A 22427-nucleotide genomic window follows, 5' to 3' on the forward strand; every position below is an offset into this window, starting at 1 on the left:
TAACCACAGTTTAAAAATGAAATTAAAGACAGAATTTCAGACTAGTTGGAAAAGAAAAATGGAATTGAGCAAAGTCGGCATGGGTTTATGAGTGTGAAAGTCATAGAGTTTTATACCAGGCCCTGTGGCCCAATTTGTCTGTGCTAACCAAGGTGTCTCACTGAGCTCTCCAATTTGCCTTCATCCAGCCCATTACTTATAAAATGTTCCTATCCACATACTTGTCTAAATGTCTTTTTTAACACTTTAACTATATTTGTATCTACCTTTCTCTGGGAGCTCATTCCATATCCACAATGTGGAAAGAACATGTCCCTTTAAATTTCCTTTTCTCACCTCAAACCTTTGCTCTCTAATTTTAGGCTCTCCTGTTCAGGGGTCGAGACTGTGACTCTTATCTAGGCCCCTTGTGATTTTATAAATCTTTAAGTCACCTCTCTGCTCCTCCGTTTCATGGAAAACAATGCCAGCTGATTCAATCTCTCCTTATAACTCAGCATCATCTACTGCCTATTGGAGCTTAGAGGGCAACACAGTAACATAGCCACTAATGGAACATTTTACAGCACCAGTGATTGGGGTTCAATCCCTGCCACTATCTGTAGGGAGCTCATATATTCTCCCCATGTCCACGTGGGTTTCATCCCACATTCCAAAGGTGTACAGGTTAGGGTTAGTAAGTTGTGGGCATGCTATGTTGGTGCCGGAAGCATGGCAACACTTGCAGGTGGTCTCCAGTACAGATTCAGAGTCTGGTCACTGACACAAACTGAGAATTTCACTGATGTGCATGTGACAAATAAAACTGATCTTCAATCTTTTTAATTTTTTTAGATTGTGGTGTATTTTTACTTTCGGAAAGCTTTTCTTTTGATAAGGACCCACATCATAGGTTAGTGTGGAAAGTTGAAGCACATGGTAGTGGAGTAATGTACTAGCATGGATTAAGAACTGATTGATAGCAAACAGTGAGAAGGAAAAAATGAGTATTTCTTCAAGTGGCAGGCAGCGTCTAGTGTAATGCTGCAGAAATCAGTGCTTCAGCTTGCAGTACACACAATATACATCGATGATCTAGGTGAGGGATGACATAAAGCTGAGGGTGGTGGGGTGGTTAGGGAAGGGTGATCTGTAAGGAGTCTGCAATGAATATCCAACGTGATTTAGACAACTTGAGTGAGTTGATAAATGCATGAAAGATACAGAATTTTAGTATAAGGGTTGTCCAATCTAACTCCCAAAACAAGAAGATATACCATTATCAGATGGTGATAAGGAGGCGCTTTGGAGTGAGATAGATCTGAGTAGTGTTGTAACAACCTCACACTAAAAGTCAGCATGACCCAAGAAGTAATCACAGACTTCAGGAAGGCGAAGTCGGGAAAACACAGACTCATCTTCCTTAAGAGGTTGACAGTGGATAAGGTGAGCAGCTTCAAATTCCTGGGCATCAAGAGCTCAGAGGATCTACTCTGGTCCAACATATCGATGCAATTACGAAGAAGGCATGCCAGTGGCTCTACTTCATCAGGACTTTGAGGAGACTTTGTATGACTCCAAATTTGCAAATTGCTACAGGGTACTCTGACTGGTGGCATCATTGCCAGTTGTAGGATCAAAAGAGACTGCAGAGAGTAGCAGATATAGCCAACTCCATCACAGGCACAACTTCCCCCACCATTGAGGACATCTTCAAGAGGCAGTGTTTCAAAAAGGCAGCATCCATTATTAAGAACCCTTACCATCTGGGTCTTGCCTTCTTGTTACTACCATCAGGGAGGAGGTATCAGAACCTGAAGGTACACACTCAATAGCAATAACTTTCTCCATTCCACCAATCAGATTTTTAACACTTCATGAACTCATCCACAGTAACTCTTTATTCCTCTTTTGCGCTACTAATTTATTTTTGTAATTTATATTAATTTTTATATCTTGTGCCATAAATCAACAAATTTTACATTATACGGCAGTAATAATAAGCCTGATTCTGAATGGTGATAGATTCAGGAAAGGTAAGGTTCAATGGGATTTGCAATGAGGTACAGCAAGCAGTTATAAAGATAAATTGGCTTTCCATGGAAAAGAATTTGTGTACAAGAGTGAAAATGCCATAATTTGGCTGTATGGGGTCTTTGTGCATCCGGAGGTTGGAACAGTTTTTGTCCCCTTATCCAAGGAAGGATATGTTTGCTAAGAAGGGGGTGCAACTAATACTTAGGTGAATAGTTCCTGGTGTGGGAGAACTTGAAGAGAATAGGTTGATTAGACTTATATTGACTGGAGTTTATAAGAATGAAAGGAGATGTCAACATTCTAACAGGAGGGTCCTGATGAAGGGTCTTGGTCTAAAATGCCAACTGTTCACTCTTTTCCTGGCCTGCTGAGTTCCTCCAGCATTTTGTGTGTGTTGCTAACATTCTAACAGGACGGGACAAAGATGTTCCCAGTTAGCTGAGAATCCAAACCAGGAGTCAAGGTCTCACGTCTGCAGGATACGGATAAAGCCATTGGAGCTAAGTTCAGGGGAAAGCTCTTCACCAAAGGTAGGTGAAACTGTAAAATTCCTCCTCAAAGCAGGCAATGGGAGCCAAGTTGTTAAGTATATTCACAAAGAAAATCAATACACTTCTTAATGCAAATAGGTCAAGAGATACAAGAAGATGGGAGCATGGTATGCAATTGGAAGTTCAGCTACGACAGTGTTCAATGGTAGGGTGACATAAACACTAACCCTACTTCTCTTTGCTGGGGAAGTAGTTTCATAGAAGCTGCACAGAATCTCGTACTCCACAGATTTTAATGAAATTGTTAGATGGCAATTATGAAGCAAGGTGAAGGTTATAAGAACATCTGTTCAATTTAATGTCTTAAGTGTTTATCTTTTTTTTCCCAAGTAATTTAATATTTCATTGCTTACTTTGTTTTCATAGTTTTAAAAATTGAGAAACACTGAAAAACTACTAAAAATCCATCAGAAAGAAAGAGTAGGATCTCTGCCAGTGATCAAATCTCCCAGTGGTGATTTGAGTTTCCTTCATAAATCACTACTGGGACCACAACACGGAGGACTGAGAGACAACAAGACATGCCCCTCACATTTGGGTCAGCAAGACAAGTCACTACGTACCCAGACCATATCAACGTGAATGGCGATTCCAAGCACCAGATCCAAGCCAACAAGAACTGGTCCATTTACATTTATACACTGGTGCAACAAAGGCAGCTACTGCAAGCCTGAGCAATTCTATTTACTTTTGTGTATATATTATTGTCTTTTTCATTAGAGTTTAACAGGCAAACAACAGGTAAGTAAAAATCATCAGTGGAACAGGGTAGTGCTGCTATTTTTCAGCAGTTTGAATGAGCTATCAGCCATATGTTTAATTTTAAAATACTCATCGATGTTAAGGATTTTTTTGCACTGTATTTTGCAAATTCACTACTGCAGAAATTGAGCCTATGTGCACTGGAAATAGGAGAGAGAGGCGTAGGCCATTTGGTTCGTCTGAATGCAAGCTCCGTTTTGCATTCCCCTCTCCCTCCTGTCACCTTCCTGACTCTTGCATATACATCCACTTGAACGTATTCAGGAACAGAAGTGAAGATGAAATGGGCAGAATTGAGATCTTGTAAATAGCTTGTTGAATCATAGTTCTTTGCATGTGCATACTTGAACTGGCAATTCAAGACCAGCAGTTGCATCATTTAGCTTGGCATTCAATGACATTTGCAGATAGTACAAAGAGCATCACTGGATGAAGGGGGAATGAGCTGGAACAAACAAGAACAGACTAACATAGGGGCAATGGTGATTGCAATAGGACAGGGAAACATACAACAATTAAAAAGCACTTGACTGCATGATCATAAATCATTACAAAACAGAAGGGGACTAGGGCTATGAGCCCATCCCAGTTCTCTCAGAATAATCTTGTAAATCTCATTCCCCTATTCTTTCTCCACAGCTATGCATGGCGCTCAAGTACCTACTGAATTTTTTTGTACTGCAATGAGTGTATATGTTTGTACCACCCCAATGGCCACTATAATCTTGTGTTTATTATTTATGGACAACAAGTATTATTCCTCATGCCACGCTTGGTTCCTTCAATCATTTTTGTCCAGTTCTTGTTCATCCTGCCAAAGAGATCAGTTACTCTCCATAAACACAAGAGATTCTGATGAACTGTCTTCACTCAAAACTCTTTATTCCTTTCCATAGATGTCACCTGAGCTGCTGAGTTCCTCCGGCATTTTGTGCATGTTACTCTCCGTTCTCGTTATCTAGATATTATTTATTTTAAACACTTCTCCAATTTCTCTGAAGAGAACAATCCCACCTTATCAAGTCCATCCACATCGCCAGGGCCACCCCCATTATTTTGTTAAAGAATGCATATCCTTCCTGCTTTTGTATTTTACACTTATTTAAACAGTGGATCTTTTTCCCTACTAATCCTTCCTCCTTCAAAGATCTATGTACCCAGGTCTCTCTGTTCTGCATGTACTGTAGCAAGAACTTCACTGCCTTTCTTTGCTCTTAGCAAAATTCAAACCTCGTCTTAAATTTAATCAGCCATTTGATTTGAGGAAAACATCTGCATTTATACAGGCCTTTCAGAGTCTCAGAATGACAACACGCACAAAATGCTGGAGGAACTCAGCATGCCACGCAGCAATGACATTTTGGGCCAAGACCCTTCTTCAGGACTAGAAAGGAAGGGTAGACGTCAGAGTAGGGAGGTGGGAGGAAGAAGTACAAGGTGGCAGGTGATAGGACCCTGGTCAGACCCCACTTGGAGTACTGTGCTCAGTTCTGGTCACCTCACTACAGGAAGGACGTGGAAGCCATAGGAAAGATGCAGAGGTGATTTACAAGGATATTGCCTGGATTGGGGAGCATGCCTTATGAGAATAGGCTAAGTGAACTCGGCTTTTTCTCCTTGGAGTGATGGAGGATGAGGGGTGACCCGATAGAGGTATAAGATGATGAGAGACATTGATCGTGTGGATAGTCAGAGGCTTTTTCCCAGGGCTGGAATGGTTGCCACAAGAGGACACCGGTTTAAGGTGCTGGGGAGTAGGTACAGAGGAGACGTCAGGGTAAGTTTTTTTTACTCAGGGAGTAGTGAGTGCGTGGAATGGGCTGCCAACAACGGTGGTGGAGACGGATATGATAAAAGTCTCTTTTAAGAGACTTTTAGATAGCTACATGGAGTTTAGTAAAATAGAGGGCTATTGGTAAGCCTAGTAATTTCTATGGTAGGAACATGTTCAGCACAACTTTGTGGGCCTGTATTGTGCTGTAGGTTTTCTGTGTTTCTATGTGATAGATGAAACTGGGAGTGGTGGAGGAAGAAGATGAAGTAAAGAACTGGGAAGTTGAAAGGTTAAAGAAATAAAGGGCTGGAGAAGGGGGAATCTGATAGGAGAGGATAGAAGACCATGGAAGAAAGCAAAGGAGGAGGAGCAAGAGGAGGAGTTAGGAATAGGGGATGGTGAAGGTGGGGGGCAATTACTAGAAGTTCAAGGTCATGCCATCTGGTTGGAAGCTACCCAGATGGAATATACTCCTCCAACTCATCGCGGCAGTAGAGGCAGGCTCGCACTGATATGTCAGAATGGCAACGGGAAGTGGAATTACAAATGGTGGCGATAGAGAGATCCCACTTATTCCAGCAGAGTGTAGGTGCTCGGCAAACTGAACTCCCAATCTACATCAGGTCTCACCAAGGTACAGGAGGGTACACCGGGAGTAGATAACCCCAACAGACTCGCAGGGGAAGTACCACCTCACCTGGAAGGACTGTTTGAAGCACTGAATGGTAGTGAGGGAGGAGATGTAGGGGCAGGTGTGGCACTTGTTCTGCTTGCAAGGGTAAGTGCCTGGAGAGAGATCAGTTGGGAAGGACGAATAGACAAGGGAGTCACATAGGGGGCAATTCCTGTGGAAAGCTAGAAGTGTGGGTGGGGGGAGGGAAAGATGTGCTCGGAGGTGGGAGGTTACGGAGAATTATGTGCTGTACGTGGATGCTTGTGAGGTGGTAGGTGAAGAAAAGAGGAAGCCTACCCTTGGTATGGCAACGGGAGGATGGTGTGAGGGCAGACATGTGCAAAATAGAACATAGGTGAGGGCAGCATTGATGGTGGAGGAAGGGAAGCCCCTTTCTTTGAAGGAGGAGGACATCTCATTAGTTCTGGAATGAAAAGCCTGATCCTGAGAGTAGATGTGGAGATGGAGAAACTGAGGATGGCATTTCTACAAGTGACAGGGTGGGAAAAGGTATGGTCCAGGTGGCTGTGAGAATCAGTGGGTTTATAAAAGATACCAGTAGATGAACTCTGGAGACAGAGAAATCGAGAAAGAGGAGGGAGGTGTCAGAAACAGACCAGGTAAATTTGAGAGTGGGGTGAAAGTTGATGAACTGACGAGCTCCACAGGGGTGCAGGAAGCAGCACCAATGCAGTTGTTGATGTAGTGTAGGAAGAGTTGGGGAGCGATATTCCCGTAGGTTTGGAACATGGGCTGTTCCAGGTAGGCAATGAAAAGGCAGGCATAGCTGGGACCCATGAGAGTGCCCATGGCTACACCTTTGGCTTGGAGGAAGTGGGAGGAGCCGAAGGAGAAATTATTGAGTGAGGACCAGTTCTGCCAGATGGGAGAGAATGGTGATGGAGAGGAACTGGTTGGGTCTGTTTAGCAAGAAACAGAAAAGTTTTAAATCCATTCTGATGGGGAATAGAGGTGTATAGGGACTGGATATCCATAGTGAAAATGAGACAATCGGGGCCAAGGAACTTTAAGTTATTGAAAAGATCAAGAATGTGTGAAGTGTCATGGATGTAGGTAGGAAGAGACTGAACTAGGGGAGATAAAACAGAATCAAGATATGCAGATATAAGTTTGGTGGGGTACAAACAAGCAGAAACAATGGGTCTACTTGGACAGGCAGGTTTATGGATCTTGGTAGGAGGTAGAAGCAGGAGGGACGAGTTAAGGGAACTGTGCGGTTGGTGGCAGTGGATGGGAGATCGCCAGAGTTAATAAGGTCTGCAATGGTGTGGGAGACAACAGCCTGCTGCTCCACAGTGGGGCCCTTTTAGAGGGATAAGTACAAGTAGGTGTCTGAGAGTTGTCACCTGCCCTCAGCAAGGTAGAGGTCAGTCCGCCAGACTACTACAGCAGCCCACTTAGTTTGATAGTGAGGTTCGGATCGGTGCGGAGGGAGTGGGAGGTTAAAAACGAGGAAGGTTAGAATTGGAGGAAGGAGTGTTAAAATCTCATCGGCAGTTGGCAATGAGAAGATCCAGAGCAGGTAGAAGACCAGAGCCGTGTGTCCAGGAAAAGGAGGAGGCTTGAAAATGGGAAGAGAGTCGAAGATGGGAGAAGGTGACCAGTGTGGGCCGGGAAGTCCTTGCCAAAGAAGTTGGCATGGAGATGTAAATTTAAAGTGTAGCTTCTGTGATGTATAAAATAAGGCATGATTTGTGCACAGTAAACTCCCACATAGAGCAATGAACAGATGACCAGACACAAGGAAATCTGCAGATGCTGGAAATTTAAACAAGACACACAAAATGCTGGTGGAACACAGCAGGCCAGGCAGCATCTATAGGGAGAAGCACTGTTGACGTTTCGGGCCGAGACCCTTCGTCAGGTCTAACTGAAAGGAAAGATAGTAAGAGATTTGAAAGTAGTGGGGTGAGGGGGAAATGCGAAATGATAGAAGACTGGAGGGGGTAGGATGAAGCTAAGAGCTGGAAAGGTGATTGGCAAAAGGGATACAGAGCTGGAGAAGGGAAAGGATCATGGGACGGGAGGCCTCGGGAGAAAGAAAGGGGGAGGAGGGGAGCACCAGAGAGCAATGGAGAACAGGCAGAGTGATGGGCAGAGAGAGAGAAAAAAAAACAAACAACTAAATATGTCAGGGATGGGTAAGAAGGGGAGGAGGGGCATTAACAGAAGTTAGAGAAATCAATGTTCATACCATCAGGTTGGAGGCTACCCACCCAGTATATAAGGTGTTGTTCCTCCAACCTGAGTGTGGCTTCATCTTGACAGTAGAGGCCATGGATAGACATATCAGAATGGGAATGGGATGGGGAATTAAAATGTGTGGCCACTGGGAGATCCTGCTTTTACTGGCGGACCGAGCGTAGGTGTTCAGCGAAATGGTCTCCCAGTCTGCGTCGGGTCTCACCAATATATAAAAGGCCACACCGGGAGCACCTGACACAGTATACCACACCAGCTGACTCACAGGTGAAGTGTCGCCTCACCTGGAAGGATTGTCTGGGGCCCTGAATGGTGGTGAGGGAGGAAGTGTAAGGGCAGGTGTAGCACTTGTTCCGCTTACAAGGATAAGTACCAGGAGGGAGATCGGTGGGAAGGGATGGGGGTGGGGGGGGACGACGAGTGGACAAGGGAGTCGTGTAGGGAGCGATCCCTGCGGAAAGCAGAAAGAGGGGGGAGGGAAAGATGTGCTTGGTAGTGGGATCCCGTTGGAGGTGGCGGAAGTTACGGAGAATTATACATTGGACCTGGAGGCTGGTGGGGTGGTAGGTGAGGACAAGGGGAACCCTATCCTGAGTGGGGTGGCGGGCGGATGGGCTGAGGGCAGATGTGCGGGAAATGGGAGAGATGCATTTGAGAGCAGAGTTGATGGTGGAAGAACAGAAGCCCCTTTGTTTAAAAAAGGAAGACATCTCCTTCGTCCTGGAATAAAAAGCCTCATCCTGAGAGCAGATGCGGCAGAGACGGACGAATTGTGAGAAGGGGATAACATTTTTGCAAGAGACAGGGTGGGAAGAGGAATAGTCCAGGTAGCTGTGAGAGTCTGTAGGCTTATAGTAGATATCAGTAGATAAGCCGTCTCCAGAGATGGAGACAGAAAGATCAAGAAAGCGGAGGGAGGTGTCGGAAATGGACCGGGTAAATTTGAGGGCAGGGTGAAAGTTGGAGGCAAAGTTAATGAGGTCAACGAGCTCAGCATGCATGCAGGAGGCAGCGCTAATGCAGTTGTCGATGTAGCGAAGGAAAAGAGGGGGATGGATACCCATATAGACTTGGAACATGGACTGTTCCACAAAGCCAACAAAAAGGCAGGCATAACTGGGACCCATACAGGTGCCCATGGCTACACCCTTGGTTTGGAGGAAGTGGGAGGAGCCAAAGGAGAAATTATTGAGAGTAAGAACTAATTCCGCTAGACGGAGGAGAGTGGTGGTAGAGGGGAGTTGGTTTGGTCTGAAATCCAAAAAGAAGCGAAGAGCTTTGAGACCGTCTGGGTGGGGGATGGAGGTATATAGGGACTGGACGTCCATGGTGAAAATAAGGCCAGGGAACTTAAAATCATTAAAAAAAATTCAAAACAGATGACCAGATATTTTTTATTTAAAGCATCTTGAAGAATTTTGGCTTCTTCACCCTTCCTTATCGGTCCTGATGAAGGGTCTTAATCTGAAACATCAACTGCTTATTTCCCTCCATAAATGCTAGCTGACTTGCTGAGTTTCTCCAGCACTGCGCGTGGATTGCTCAAGATTTCCAGCTTCTCTTGCGATTATTATGGAAGGATAACTCTTGATACTGACAGTCTAGGGGAGGGGTTCTAACTTACCTGCTCCTCTTCAAAATGCACCAAAGGATCTTTTACACAAGAAAGCAGAAAGGGCCGCTGTTTAATATTTAATTTGGTAGACGACACCTCTGTGTTGAAGTAATTTGGAGAGGGACCAACTCAACTTTCAGATTCAGAGGCAGGAATGCTACCCACTGAGGCACAGCTGACACCATTTGATTAAGAACCTTAGTTAGATAAACTTGGAACAGAGTGAGTGTCTCTAGTTAACATATTATAAAAACGTTGGAGGCACTAGAGAAAATTCACATAATATTTAATTACTTGAGGTGCATTCCAAATGACTGTACAAAATGGAATGGCGATTACATGGCTGAAGGACTCCCCTTAAGGAAAAACTACACGTAAATGGGAATAGATGAAAAATTGCCGATGGGAGGAGTAGGGGGTGGCAGTAGTGGGGGGGGGTCATCTGAAGCATAAACTCAAGCCTCAAATTGATGGAACAAATGGCCTGTTTAACGCGCTGTAACTATTATGTTAAAATTTAATCTAGTGCTTGGGCCCACAGATACTGTCACTAATTCTATCATTCTCCAGAGAATACAACTCGAATTCTTGTTAAATATTAAAGAATTATATCAAACCGTCCTCCAGCAAACTCCATGAAAGAGAGACTGCTTGGGCTTGGTGAATGTTTGGGAAAGATCATGATATCAAAAGCACTTTGAGGTGAATTATAAACACAAGAAATTCTACAGAAGCTGGAAATATTGAGCAACATGCACAAAATTCTGGAGGGGAACACAGCAAGTCAGGCAGCATCCAGGGTTGGGAATAAAGAGTCAACAGTTCAGGCCAAGATCCTTCACCAGGACTAGAAGGGAAAGGGAAGGCAGTATAAGAGGGTGGGGGGGGTCAGGGAAGGACTACAATCCAACAGGTGATAGGTGAGACCAGGTGTTAGAGGTAAATTCTGTAGTTTACTTCACATGGAGAGAGATCCTGAGGTTTCACACATGTAGTGAGAAACCTTGAGATTCAGCATTCAAGATTAAATCTAAAGAAATGGCAGACTTTGAACTGTAATACACAAAGATTTGTAGAACTTACAGCGAGCTAAGATAAGTGAAGTTATAAGATGGAAGAATGTTATCATCTTTGGATCCCAACAATGCACTAGAAAATCTTCCTCTCTCTCCAACTTGTTAGAATTAGCTGCACAAGAGATGGTCCAGTGATTGGTAAGTGGTTGGATAATATTAGCCCCATTGAAAAGAGGTACTGAGCTCACACACCATAGAGAAAGAAGCTGAAACATTGCAAGGTTTAACGTAACACTGAGCAGCATACAGGGCAGGCTTTATAGTCTGAAAACACTCTGAGATGGGGGATGTTAGCTGGTGAAATTTAGACTTGAAAATTTTTCGCTATATGGAAGATTTCCCAAGTGGCACTAAAATTTCTTTTAATTGGTTTTTGGAATATAAATTATTTTTTTCCGGCTGTTTTGAAAAACATGAATTGTATAAACAACAGCACCTCCAGTACGTATGTATAGTGTTTGCATCTCTAAAATTACCCCATTAATCATTCAACAGTTTACAATGTACATTGTTTCTATGATGTGAAAGTAAGGAAGGGGTGCATACCTCCAGCGAGAGAATTTGGAAAAGTAATTCATATTGCCCCTAGCAATCAGAGTTCTAAAAATAATCTTTTTATGAATTGATTTTTTTCATAAGCTAGAATTCTAAAACAATCTTTATTTCTTGAAGCAGTGACTCACAGGAATTAACACTGTTGGAGGAGACCATTAAAGCCCATGGTTACATTCAGCCATAGAAGAAGAGTTTATTATCAGAAATGATGAAGCCACACTTAGGATGGAGGAGCAACAACCTTATATTGCATCTGGGTAGCCTCCAACCTGGTGGCATGAACATTGATTTCTCAACCCTTTTGTAATTATACACCCCTCCCCTTCATTATTCCTGTTTTTCTCTCTCTCTCACCTTATCTCCTTACCTGACCATCACCTCCCTCTGGTGCTCTTCCCCATTCCCTTTCTTCCATGGTTTTCTATCCTCTCCTATGATTCCCCCTTCTCCAGTCCTTTATTTCTTTCATCAATCAACTTTCCAGCTCTTTATTTCACCCCTCCCCCAGTTTCACCACTTCTTCTTCCCCTCCCCCAACCTTCTCACTCTCATTTTTCTGCCTTTCCAGTCCTGAAGAAGACTCTCGTCGACTGTTTACACTTTTCCACGGATGTTGCCTGGCCTGCTGAGCTCCTCCAGCATTTTGTGTGTGTTGCTTTGGATTTCCAGCATCTGCAGATTTTCTTGTGTTTGAAGTACTGAAAATACTCAGCAGATCAGGTCACATCTGTCAGAAGGGAGTCAGAATTTACATTTCAGGTCCAAGACTCTTCATTTCCTCTGACAAAAGGTCCCCTGCCTGAAACTTTAACTGTTTCTTTTCCCACAGATGCAGTCCACCCTACAGAGTACTCCCAGCATTTTCTTTTTATTTCACATTTTCAACACCTGCAGATTATTTTTGATTTTCAAGTATTTAATCTTAGTTGACCTCCAAGCTCTTAGTGCTTAAGTTCAACTCCGTGCTCCTTTGTCACCGACCACATTGTCAAAGGAAATGTTGGCTCTATCTCTGTTGACCTTCTCTATTTTACATTTTATTTGAATGTAATCTCAATTTTACACATCTTCCTTAAACTTCACTCAGTCTCCTCTGTTACAAAGGAGATATTCCCAGCATAGTCTATCTCCTGGTGATCATAAATCTCCAGGCAAGGTAACTTCAATGAAAATCTCCTTGCACCCTCAGCGGTCTTAGGTACCCTAGCTATAGCTATAGATTGTACTTCAATATTTTGCATTTTTGTGTAATTTGTAATTTAGTAACCAGAACCTTACAGATTAGCTTATTTTTGTGTAATTTTATGTAGCGCTCTGAACATCTACAGTATGGTTAATAAAGTCTACATACCTTCTTAAATATTTTATACATTTTTCTCTGGAGCATAATGGAGAATCTTCCTTCTATTTCTTGACACATGACAGTATCCTAACATCTGTGCCTGGATTGCCATTCCCACCACTCTCAGAAGCAAATTCCCTGCTCCATTCTTCTGCTCACTTGACCTATTCATTGTCATCATGAAAGATATAAATGTACCAAAAAAAAACCATGTTACTTGGAGATGAATTGCTGCAGATGCTGGAAATCCAGAGTAACACATACAAAATGCTGCAGGAACTCAGCAGGTTAGGCAGCCTCTACGTAAAGGAATAAAGAGTCTACATTTCTGGCCCAGACCCTTCAACAGAATTTTTACATGTTACTTGAAGCACCATTCTGAATGTTTGAAAGGTCAGTCTGAAAAAAAAAAGCCAAAAAGGACTGGATTCATTTTATGGAAGTTGGGGCAATCAATTCAGCCACATCTACTCACAAGGACAGATGTATCCCCCAGTCATCATGGACTCACCTTCACCACTCAGCGAGTGAGAAGGACTCTGGGGAAACTCAGATCTGGCAAAGCACTGGGATTGGATGGTTTGAGCCCCAGGGTCATGAAGGAATGTACTGAGCAGCTGTGTGGAGTTCTCTAGCACATTTTCAATCTGAGTCTCAGTCTGGAAAGAGTCCTTATTGTGTGGAAAACATCATGTCTGGTCCCAGTACCAAGAAGGGTCAATGGAGTGTCTTGAATGGCTACTGTCCAGTGGCCCTGACCTCACACATCATGAAGGTCCTAGTAAGGGTTGTCCTGGCTCATCTCCGACCCCTGGTCAGATCAGCCCTCGATCCCCTGCAGTTTGCCTACCAGGAAACATTAGAGTCAACAATGCTGTCATCTGCCTGTTGAACAGAGCTTGCTTCCATTTGGATAAACAGGGCAGCACTGTGAGGATTATGTTTCTTGATTTGTCAAGGGCCTTCAATACCATACTGCCCTCACTGCTGGGAGAAAAGCTCCGATCAATGCAGTTTGGCAGTTCCATTGTATCCTGGATAAAGGACTACCTGACTGGCAGACCACAATTCATGCAACTTCAGAGCTGTGTGTCAGACATAGCTATAAACAGGACTGAGGCCCCACAGCGGACTGTATTGGCTCCCTTCCTTTTTACCCTGTGTATCTTGAACTTTAGATATAACACTGAGTCATGTCATCTGCAGAAATTCTGTAGACTTAGCAATAGTTGGATGTATGAGGGGAGGACAGGAAGATGAATACAGGGCCCTGGAGGAGGACTTTGTCAAGTGGTGCAAGCTGAATCATCTCCAGCTCAACATCAGTAAGACAAAGGAGATAGTGATGGACTTTAGGAAGACTGAGCCTGCACTGCTTCCTGTTACTATTGATGGTGAGGACCTAAAAGTACCTGGGGGACAGACTTGAGTGGAGCACCAAAACAGGCTGTGTAAAAGAAGGGCCAGAGTCACCTCTACTTCCTGAGGAGACTGAGGTCCTTTGGAGTATACAGGCGTCTCCTTCACATGTTCTACCAGTCTGTTGTTGCCAGTACAATCTTCTATGCGGTGGTGTGCTGGAGCAATGGCATCAACACGGGTGATGCCAACAGGTTCAATAAACTGATTAGAAAGGTTGGCTCTGTTATAGGAGTCAAACTGGACACACTGGAGGCTGTGGTAGAACAGAGGGCCCTCTGGAAGACCCTAACAATTTTGGACAACGTTACTTACCCTCTGCATGCAACCTTGGCTAAACAGAGGAGCACTTAGTTGTACTAAGACAACTGTACTGCTCCAAACAGCGCTACAAGAGGTTATTCTTACCCTCAGCCATTAGACTCTATAATAAGTCAACATATAGCCAGGAAAATGATGACCTCCCTCCTGTTAGGCTGTTAGAGGTAGCTTTTTTTTATTCTTTCCTACTTCTTTTATAATATTTGTATATCTGTGCACTTGTAATGCTACAGTGACACTGTAATTTCCTTTGGGATCAATAAAGTAACTGTCTATCTATACAAGCCTAGGAGACAACAGAGTATGCTAATTGCAAGCTCCTAACTTTGATTCCATGCAATAGATTAGCTGTCTAATGTTAAGCTGTCAACTATTTAAGGAATATAGTCCCTGTCTGCTTTTTAATTTATATGAATCTCAAAACATTGACCTCAACTTGTAAACTTTAATCTAGCAACATTACTGCTGAGATACTGTGTCATAACTGAACATGCATTTGTAACCTGTTATTTCATTAATGAACTTCATCTTCCAATTTTAATTATACAAGATACAACAACAGAAGGAAGGTTACCTCTCACCATTGCAAATCATTATAATCAGTAAGTCAGTATTACCAGTTGTACTGAGGTAGAATTATCATAGATTCAAACAACACAAAAACAGGTCCTTCAGCTCACTTTTTCCACCCCAACTATCAAGCACCCATCTCCAGTAAGGTCATTTTCCTCTTACATCATCAACTTCTTCCCTGCCTCCTCCTATTTTCATGCCGCCTACCTACACCATGGAAAAATCATTGCAAACACTTAACTAACCAACTAGCACATCAAGATATCTGACTGCAAGACGCTACAAAGGAATATGAGGACTGCTGAGAGCATCATTGGGGGTGTCTCTTCCATCCATCTGAGATATTTATCAGGAGAACTGCACATGAAGGACCCTTAGCATTTCCAGTGATCCCTCCCTCCCTCCCATCCATCCAACACTCTCTTTGACCTCCTATAATCGGGCAGGAGGTACCATTAGGACAAGGACTGTTAGGATGGGGAACAGCTTCTTCCTCCAGGCTGTGACACTACTGAACTCCCTGCCACCACTCAGGTCCCTGCAAGTATGAAGCACCAGTAGTGCTATACTGTCTACTTTTCAACTTGAGTTGTAAATGCACCTTATCATTTGTTAATTTAATTGTGGTAACATTACTTTCGTGTTGAGTGTGGAGCCACTGACCAGAAGGCGGCAAACCACTTCTGTAGAAAAATTTGACAAGAACAATCATGGTCAAAGACCACAATTGCCTATGTTGTACAGCACAGCACATAGTGATGGCGACGATGATGCTGAATGTGAATTATATGTACTGTGGTGTGCACCTTGGTCCGGAAGAACATTATTTCATTTGGCGGTATACGTGTGTACGTTGAATGACAATAATCTTGTACTTGAACTTTGTTACACAGGAAGAAACCAGTATACCAGGGAGAAACAACTATGGTCACGGGGAGGAAGTGTAACTGCATGGCAGGCACCTGGGTTTCTGGAGCTGTGCAGTTGCAGCATTAACCTTGGTGCTACTGTGCCACATACTAAAAAGTGCCAAAGACATAATCTCAGAAATAACAAAGAACTAATAACCAGATAATTTTCACTAATGGTGATTGAGGGACTAATATTGGTCTGAGCACCAGGAGAATTCCTCTGTTCTTTTCCAAATAAATTTTTAATCAATCACCCAAGCATGTCGGTGGGTTTGAGTTTAATGCCTCACCTGAAAGATCGCACCACTCCACAGTATGGCTCTCATTCAGCTCTGCAAAAGGTGTCAGTCTATAATTTTGTGCTCAAGACTCCTGTTGACTCAGAGGCACTAGGCTGTACCTGAAACATGCCAACGTTTAAATGTTGTAAACTATGACTGTACAATAACATTTGGAAAAAAAAAGTTCAAGGCTATGTTGGAATATGGTATACAGAGCAGTATAGACCATGTCCAGACCCCTCAGCCCACAATCCCTGTGCTGAGCAAGATGCTAAATTTAAATAACCTCATCTGCCTCCCTCCATTTCCTGCAGGTTCATGTGCCTGTCTACATACCCCTTAAACTCCTTTAAGGTGACTGCATTCATCATTGCCACTGGCAGCACACTGCAGGCACTTATCAATCAGTGTGTAAAATAAACATACTCTTCAGACCTCCTTTAAACTTAAAGCTGGATCTTCTAGTATAACATTGAACAGTATAGCATGGCCATTGGGTCAAATGTTGTTCCAGATGTCCTCCTCCTGTGCAACATTCATATCCCATCATATTCATGTGTCTATTTAAAAGCTTCTTCAGCTCCACCAAACTGATTCCACCACCAACCCTGGTAATCCATTCCAGACACCTACCACTCTCTGTGTAAAAAAAAACACTTGGCCTTCACATCACCTTCAAACTTCCCCTAACCTTATAAGCACCTCCTCTGCTATTTGACATATCTACCCTGGGTATAAGATTCTGAGCATCTACCTTATCTATGCCTCTCATAATTTAAAAAACCTCCATCAGGTTTCCCCTCGGCCTCCAACACACTGGGGGAACAACCCAAGCTTGTACAATCTCTCCTTCTAAAATTCTCTAATCCAGGTAACATGCTGGTAAGCCTCTGACGTTTCTGGTATTTATTTGTTTCTTAAAATTTCACATTCCTACCCTGGGAAAATGACTATTCTTGTCATAATTTTGTAAGCTTCTGTCAGGTCTCCTTTAGCCTCCGACATTCCAGAGAAAACAGTCCAAGTTTTCTTATACTTTCCTAATTGATAGTACTCTCTAATCCAGGCAGCATCTTGGTGAACCTCTTCGACACTCTCTTCCAGCCTCTACATCCTTCCTGTAATGCGGTGACCAGAATTGTATACAATCTACCAAATGCGACCTGACCAAAGCTTTATACATCTGCAATACGATTTCCTGTCCCAGACCAATGAGGACAGGCATGCCATAACCTTCTTTACCACCTGGTATTGCCACTTGCAGGGGGCTAGGGACTTGGACCCAAAGATCCCTCTGTATGTCATTGCTGTTAAGGGTACTGCCATTTACTGTATACTTTCTTCTGATATTTGACCTCCAAAGGTACAACACCTATCAATTGCCTGGACTGAGTGATTAAGTGGTGTTGCTTCAACAACCTTGCACTCAAAATCAGCAAGACCAAGGGATTGAATGCAAACTACAGGAAGGGGAAGTCAGGGGACCACACACCAGTCGTCATTGATAGATCAGCAGTGGAAAGGTTGAGCAACTTCACCTTCCTGGGCCTCAACATCTCAAAGGATCATCCTAGATGCAACACATTCAATCATGAGAAAGACACACCAGTGGCTCTACTTCACTTGGAGTTTGAGGAGATTTTATATGTTCAAGTCAAAGACCCTAGTACAAGGGTGATGGGTGAACCTTTTTGTGAGTGCATATCCAAATTGGCAATAATCTTGTAAAAATTCTCTCTCACACCACAGTAATATCGAGCAGAGATTACCACTGGTTAACGAATTAGCAACAATCATTATGGATTTTTTTTAAAGGAGAAAGGATGAGTCGTTTATTTACGTGTATTCATTGTTTTAATATTAATATAGGTGCAAATGATAAACTTAATTAACAGCTTTACTACTATAAACATGTTCATTTAAAATAAAGTATCATGGAGTGTAAAACTACATACAATATTTACCTTTATTATTACTGGATATTCTCTGTTCATTCAAAAATGTCAGAAGAAAAAATATAAATAAACTGAAGCCAACACCAACTGGCCCAACCAGTTTACTATCCAAATACTGATGTGTAGACCAGGTCTGTGAGGATTTCAAACATATCATCCAATGTCACAAGTTCTCATGACTGGCACCAAGCCAGCATGAGACACCTCCTGGGAAAACACCTCACTGCATTCAGCTTGCAAAAAAAATTATTCGCTGCTCCATTTCGCTTTAAAGATATTATGGTTAAGTGTCTTTTTATTATGAGTGGGGCTTATAATAAATTTATTTAAATTTTATGCTGCATGCTAATAAAATGTTTGCATGTGTGCCATCTGGGGCATGCGTGCTATGGGCTTGGCATGGCACCCCTGTGCACACAGTGGGCAGCTTTCCGACTGGTTGTATCACCACCTGGTATGAAGGCCCCAGTGTCCAGGATCAACAGTCTAGGAACAGCTTCTTCTGCTGCACCATCACATTTCTGAACTGTCTACGAACACCACCCCGTTATTCCTCATTTGCACGATTTATGTACGTACTTCTTTGTGGCATAATAATTTTATGTCTTGCACTTTACTGCTGTCACAAGTTTCATGACACATGTCAGTGATAATAAACCTGATTCTGTTTAAACTTCAGCTGCTATTTATTCACCCAAATCTGAAACTGATCTTCATCCTGCTGTCTCCTTTGATGACTTTCTTCTTCATCCACACATCCACCAATTTTGTATCATCTACTAATGTACTATTCAGCTGATCTACATTTGTGTTCAAATCATTTATATATAATCACAAACCACAGAAATCCTATCACTGATTCCTGCTGAACATCACTGGCCACAAAACTCCAGTCAGAATAACACCCCTCCACTACCACCGTTTTCTATGGCCAAGCCAGTCATCTTTATCGTGTTAGTTTGTTTTCTTTGATAATTAGTTTAAAAAGATAATTTATCCATTTACTACTCCCTTACATTAAATTAAATTCCCTTAAATTAAAATTTGGGCCTTATTTGCCAAGTCAATTTAAGCAGTGCAGAAAAGGCTGTAAAGTTTGGACAGCCCCTTGGAGAGGTAAATATTTCACCTAGTGTCTGTCAAGGTATTGACCCAAGTTCTCTTAAACATTTGAGCTATTACTTAAATTTCTAATAGAATTACAAAATTAAAAACCAGAATTTAGATTTTATTATTTCATATTTAAAAATCTGTAAAGCAAAAGTCTAGAAACAGCAAATGATGGGAGATTACGAAGAGATACATCTAATGCACAATCATTTGTGGCGCAAAAGTGGAAATCTCAAATTCCTTCAGCTTAGTCACACTAAAACCTGACATTCTTCAACACCTGAATGTTTCTTTGTGTGATTTTGCTAAATTCCTTCACACTACAGGTAATGATCAGCATAAGAACATTTATGGGAGTATATGATGGAGCCATTAAGAAAACTTCAAAGGAACAATGGTTCGTGGTTGCATGTTTTTATTGGCTTCAGATCAGCCAGTATTGAATCAGATCTAACAGCCAAGTACACAGTAAAGTTCCTCCTATTCAGTAAATATTTACACCAATCTCAGACTTGTAATTTGAAGGACCGCTTCATCAAGCACTGCTGCTCCAAAAACAGAGCTTCCCACTGGTGCAACATTTTAATCCAGAATCCCATTCTGTCATTTCAGTGCACAGCCTCCTGTTGTGCCACGATGAGGGCATCATCAAGATGGAGGCGCAACACTTGATATTCCATCTGGGTAGCATCCAACCTGATAGCTTGACTATCAATTTCTTTTTCTGGTGAAAAAATTCCCTCCCCCTCCACTATTCTTCTATTCCCCACTCTAGCCTCTTATCTCTTCTCACCTGCCTATCACCTCCCCTGGGTCTCCTGCTTCTTCCCTTTCTCTTATGGTCCACTCTCCTCTCTTATCAGATTCCTTTCTCTCCAGCCCTTTATCTTTCTCACCCACCTAGCTTTACCTATCATCTTTTTAATATCCTTCTTCCCCTTCCCCCACCTTTTTAATCTGTCATCTTTCGTCTTCCTTTCCGGTCTTGAAGAAGGGTCTCGGTCCGACACATAGACTATTTTTTAATTTCCATCAATTTGACTGACCTGCTGAGTTCCTCCATCTTTTTGTGTGTGTTGCCTGTTCCCGAGAAACCATTTTTCTGCCTTTGTGAGATGTTGTGACTATCCTTTCATTCCCTTTAAATAAAATTTCCAATCCCAATTATGTTCAATTACTAGCTTAATAGCTGCATCCCAGATTTACATCAGTATGATCAGACTCCTCACTGAACACAGTGGGCAGCACATTCAAACATTTATCCATTACACTGCAGTGTGGACTATTTTGTAGAGTTTGGGGTGTGAGGAAACAAAAAAATGTTGGAATATAACCAATGAAAAGCAAAGAGAAGTGAGCAGAAGCTGGCAGAAACACAAGCACAGTACAAAACCAGTGTAAACATCATGTTCGAACTGAAGCAACAGGTGAGCTCTTTTTTTACAACATATACACAGATACACATATGTGTATACACACACACACACACACACACACACACACACATACATTTATATACGTCATAATGCAAGCAAATACACCTGGTCAACCCTGAAGACCTGACACTTGTCTCTGCTCTAATTAATGATCATAATAAATTAGAACAGAGCTTCCCATGCATTTTTTATAATAATTTATTCAAATAGGTTTTCCAGTAAACTGGTCTAAGCCATCTGGTCACATATTATTATACATACCTCATTATTTAAAGGTGACCTTGAGAATTCTATCTTCCTTTGGAAAGAGAACAACTTATACGTTTTCCCTTCATTTCATATCCCTCTATTCCTGAACGTGCCTTTCACTCACTAGCCAACACATCCTTAAAATTAAATTGTTAAGATGAGCACCTCAAAGATCACAACCACAAGACCAACAATTGGGAAGTGCGGTTGGGGCTGTGGCTCTTTTTCAGTCTGTGTGCAAAAGCCCTCCGTCATGGCGGTGATGTTTCCAGGGATCATTCAGGCCAGCCCACATCACCTGCCACATAGTGAACATAAAAATGGCATGCTTCAGTTTACACATACTTCCAAATAGCTCTGCAGTGCTATGCAGCATCATGGCTTAACTAGCTCCCTGAGGTGCCTCACTTGGAGTGACAGAAATGCCTAGGAACATTGTGACCCTAGGGGAGGCTGAAATGATATGAGAGGCAGGCTGGATACAGGAACATGCAGCTCTGAGCAACAGTGATGAGCAGAGTAAACTGCCAGCCAGCAGTGATGGGGACAGAGGAAGTCTATGGCTGAGCAAAAGCACTGACACAGAAAAGCCAAACAGGCATCCAAAATGAAGGAGGGGGGTGTCCAGAGACTACAAGAGGCAAGCAAGAGCAAGGAGCCTTGACAGAACATTGACAAGCCATGCACAGAACTCCTCAGTTCATCGGCACAACAGAAAGAGGAGCTACACTCAATAAAGAAATGATTGGGCAAAATGATTTGTCTTCAGACACGCTGAGGTGGTGGAACTATAAAGCATCACTTCTGAGGTGCTGCGACTGTGGAATGAGCTGCCAGCAGAAGTGTCAAAGCAGGTCCAATTGCAACATTCAAGACAAGTCTGGATAAGTACATGGATGGGAGATGTACAGAGGGCTATGGTCCAGCTGCAAGTCAATCGGACTAGGCTAAATAACAGTCTGGTCCAGATTAGATGGACCAAAGGGCTTCTTTCTGTGTTGTGGACCTTAATGACTCTAATGACAGAAGTATGCGTCGGGTATCACTTTGGATCTTGTGGTCATAGTTCCATTAGTTTCAAGATAATTATGGAGAAAGACAGAACTAGTCATAGATGCATAGAGAAGTACAGCAAAGAAAGGCTCTATGGCCCACTGTGCGTGTGCGCCCTTAACTCCTGGTGAAGTTGTCGGGGCGCCATCATGAAAAGCTTTTTGCACCGATCTTTTTGGTGGTTGCTCATTATACGGTGTGTCTTGGGCATCTGAAACCTGGTAGAGCCCATCCCTCTCCAGGTTTTAGAGCCGGCTGGATTCGAACTTGGGAGCCTTCACTCCGAAATCCGGCGCTGATGCCACTACGCCACCAGCCCACCTAACTTTGGCCCATTAGTCTATGCTAAAACCATTAAACTATTAAAACTGCCTACTCCCATTGACCTGCAGCAGGACCATAGCCCTCCAACTCCCTACAATCCATGTACCTATCCAAACTTCTATTAAATCAAACTTGCATGCAGCACTTGTGTTGGTAGCTCACTCCACACTCTTACAACTTTCTGAGTGAAAACGTTCCCCCGATGCTC

General features: G+C 42.8%; 1 protein-coding gene across 5 annotated transcripts in view; it reads right to left on the reverse strand.

Annotated features, from left to right (window-relative positions):
- nexmifb (neurite extension and migration factor b) overlaps positions 1-22427 on the reverse strand; it is a 282397-nt gene that overhangs the window by 119244 nt on the left and 140726 nt on the right. The window contains exons 2-4 of one of the 5 annotated variants that reach the window (XM_059976843.1): positions 21008-21140; positions 16102-16211; positions 12597-12751 (exon numbers count right to left, since the gene is read on the reverse strand). The exons of 3 other annotated variants lie outside the window; for them this stretch is intronic. The gene's annotated coding sequence lies outside the window, so the exon portion shown is untranslated. The remainder of the gene's footprint in view (positions 1-12596; positions 12752-16101; positions 16212-21007; positions 21141-22427) is intronic. One more of the 5 variants, XM_059976844.1, reaches the window with a different exon arrangement.

Source organism: Hypanus sabinus, chromosome 8 (genome assembly GCF_030144855.1).
Source record: "Hypanus sabinus isolate sHypSab1 chromosome 8, sHypSab1.hap1, whole genome shotgun sequence".
Classification (NCBI taxonomy): Eukaryota; Metazoa; Chordata; class Chondrichthyes; order Myliobatiformes; family Dasyatidae; genus Hypanus; species Hypanus sabinus.